The sequence below is a fragment of the Asparagus officinalis genome, chromosome 1 (genome assembly GCF_001876935.1).
Source record: "Asparagus officinalis chromosome 1, Aspof.V1, whole genome shotgun sequence".
Lineage (NCBI taxonomy): Eukaryota > Viridiplantae > Streptophyta > Magnoliopsida > Asparagales > Asparagaceae > Asparagus > Asparagus officinalis.
In genome coordinates this window covers 132,375,191-132,378,552 of record NC_033794.1, presented here as the reverse complement: position 1 = coordinate 132,378,552, position 3,362 = coordinate 132,375,191, and the positions used below count along the sequence as shown (strand labels likewise).

Below are 3,362 nucleotides of genomic sequence, written 5' to 3'. Positions count from 1 at the left end.
TTGAGAGAATGATGCTGACTCGACTGGGGGACTGACAGCTCGCGGGCTTCCAAATTTGCGGGGAGCAGGGGATACCCTATAACAGGGGTTTTTCTATATTGTGATCTATTACTATAGACTTCTTACAGTGAACTATCGTGTAGTCTACTAGAAAATAAAATATCTCGCAATTTTTTATTTTTTATTTTTTTAACTTTCAAATGTAAAAACTGGTGCCTCCGGTAACTCCTCGAGATTTAGCTCTGCTCTGAGTGTTTCCAACTTACTGAGGGCATGTAGACATGTTAAATTAGGAAAATGTCAAACCTTTTATCATCTCGTTTGAGGCCACAAGTTAATGCAGGGCTCTAGCTGCTGGATGTTCGCTCCCAGCTGTGGGCCCATAGACGACTGTCAGCCCAAGTTGTGGGCCCATAGACGACTGACAGCCCAACAGACAACATGGTAGCAGCCCGTTAGCAATTGTTTTATTGTCCAAGAGCAGCTACCCGTCCAGCCCAAATAGACTCGCGGACAGAACAAAATAACGAGTGACACCGACAAATATTGATTGAGGCTATGTTTGGTTTGAGAGAAAGTGGGAGAAAGGAAAGTAAAATAAAAGAGAAAGTGAGTTTCTGGTGTTTGGTATAAAAGAAAACAAAAAAGGAAACGAAAATTATTTTCACTGCAGAAAAACAGAGAGCAAATTTTTCGTTCCCCATTTCTCTCCGCAGCCCTAGTGAAAACGAGGGAGAGCGACGGAAAAAATCCCCCGACGCGATCTCTCCTCGTCGCCAAACTCGAGTCCCCTCTCTCTCTCTCGGAAAAATCCCCCGACGCGATCGCGGCGATCTCGATCTCTCCCCCCAAATTATCATCCTCGGCTCCCGCCTCCCGCTTCCCGCTGTCGAGCCGACGCCGACGACGCGATCGCGGCGATCCCGATCTCTTCCCCCAAATTATCATCCTCGGCTCCCGCCTCCCGCCTCCCGCTGTCGAGCCGACGCCGACGCATCCTCGGCTCCCGCCTCCCGCCTCCCACTGTCGAGCCGACGCCGACGCCGAGATAAGGTACGGTCTGAACAAGACCTTAGAAACCCTAGTTATTGTTTCCAATATACTGTTCGTATAGATTTTGAATCGATTGTTCGCTATGGGAATATTGTGTATACCCAGCGATCTGATGGAAATATGAGATTCTGATCGAGATTTTGAATGGATTGGTATGCTGCGATTTTGGATCCAGGCAATTTAGTCAACAATTGTGAGGGAATAGATCTTAAAATTAGAAACCCTAGTTATTGTTTCCAATATACTGTTCGTATAGATTTTGAATCGATTGTTCGCTATGGGAATATTGTGTATACCCAGCGATCTGATGGAAATATGAGATTCTGATCGAGATTTTGAATGGATTGGTATGCTGCGATTTTGGATCCAGGCAATTTAGTCAACAATTGTGAGGGAATAGATCTTAAAAATTTTCAAAGGTATTACCAAATATTAGAAATCTGACGTATTCAGTTTATTTAGATAATGTATTGTTTACCGCAATACATTGTTGTGTTTCTAGTTGTTATTGAGGGATATGTATTTGAGCAATATATACTAATAAAAATTAATTTACGTTAAAATTTAATTAAGGCAAAAGTTCATGTTCTAATTGACAGTCAGAAAAAAAATATCCTACAAATATTAATAATGAAATTTGGGAACTCATTTAAATGCAGATGAGCATAGAATTTAGTTCACATTGTGATGCACATGATTCATGAAATTTATGTTCCTCTATCATCAGATGCTACACATAAGTGACTAAATTGCCCGCGAAATGGGAATCAGGTCATAGCCAATTAACTGCAGGTTCTTTCTTTCCCCTGTCATCAGATGCTACACATAAGTGACTGAATTTTCAAATGCTTTTTTTCCTTTTTTTGCTTTGTAGTTAATGGAAAAATCGATGATCACTAAATCTGAATTGATGTTTTCGTTTTGTTCACTCGCAATTAGGTTGTCTTTGGTGATATCTTTGATCTTTTCGGAACCGCTCCAGATTCAACTGCAGGTTTCTCTTGGATCTCTCTGTCAACATGAATACAAATTCATCCGAGGTAAATTCTGTTCATATTTTTTTTTGTTGGTTTTGAAGTTTAATTTGTTGGTGATATCTGTTTGAAGATGAGGAATTTGAGAGACCCCAAGGAATAATAAATGAATGTCCCCTTTGAGTGTGTGAAGTAGCTGCCAACAGAATGAAAATGTTAAGAAGAGGAATTTAAACTCTCTGGTCACATTATTAGATTACAAGGTGTAGTTTTTGTGTGTAATTGGATAATGTCGAATTTAAAACTAGAGAGCGGTGTGTATGTGTGTGTGTAATTGGTTATGATTGTGACGTGCTTACTATAGAAAGTGTTTGAATTTGTAGACAAAAGAAGATGATGAATGGGCTATACAAAGGAAAAAGATAAAATATTCAGCAGGGATTGTGGCTGCATATGCAGCATATGCAAGTGCTATTATGGCAACTAATATCTACCAAGTGGAGTATATAGATAGATCAATCTTAGCTCAAAAAGATGAACATAGGAACTTACTTATGGAGCGACTTACTCAACAAAGTGATGGAGATCCCAAAACTTTCACCTAATATGTGTACGTAGGAGGTAGCAAACCAAAACAAGCTCTCGGTTTTTGTATATAGAGTCACTCATCTCATCTCCTTAATTTTGCTTGTAACTGCACTGAACAAATATTCTCTTTTCTATACCTGCATTGATGTATCCTTCTATGGCTATTTGTGCTACAGCTCCAATACAGCCGTGACGGAATATATTGTGTGCAACTAATAATTTTGTGTTTTCTTTATCTATTAATAGGCACATCCTGGAGCAAAACAATTTCGTTACAAACCTGTACCGTGTTTTGAAAACTTGCAAATCATTTATGGGAAAGACAGGGCTGGTGGTTTATCTTCTGAAACTATCAAAGAAAGACGTGCTCGCATAGAAAATGAAAGAGATGAATCAAGTTCTTCGAAGTTCCACTAGAAATTCAGACAAATCATAGATTCTGGCCCTATTTCAAGGTAAAATATAAAAATTTTGTAATAAATATTACATCATGATAATAATAGTCAAGTTGCTAATCACTTTGTTAATCTATTATAGAATTGTATTGGCGCAATTGATGGATCTCATTTTCGAGTGAAAGTGGCAAAAGAAGATACAAGAAGGTATCGAGGCCGAAAAGAATTTCCAACTCAAAATGTGCTTGCCGCTTGCACCTTTGACTTGAAATTCACATATGTTCTAGCTGGTTGGGAAGGGTCCGCTTCAGATTCGCGGGTGTTGAACAATGCATTAATACGACAAGACAAA

At 39.2% G+C, this 3,362-nt stretch overlaps 1 long non-coding RNA gene across 2 annotated transcripts; it reads left to right on the top strand.

The window, feature by feature from the left end:
- LOC109828817 lies at positions 920 to 3,351 on the top strand. Of its 2 annotated transcripts, none has more exons than XR_002243856.1 (3): positions 920 to 1,053; positions 1,993 to 2,093; positions 3,153 to 3,351. It is a non-coding gene; the product is annotated as an uncharacterized LOC109828817 (long non-coding RNA). The 2 variants fall into 2 exon arrangements; XR_002243858.1 differs by lacking the exon at positions 3,153 to 3,351 and adding an exon at positions 2,411 to 2,851.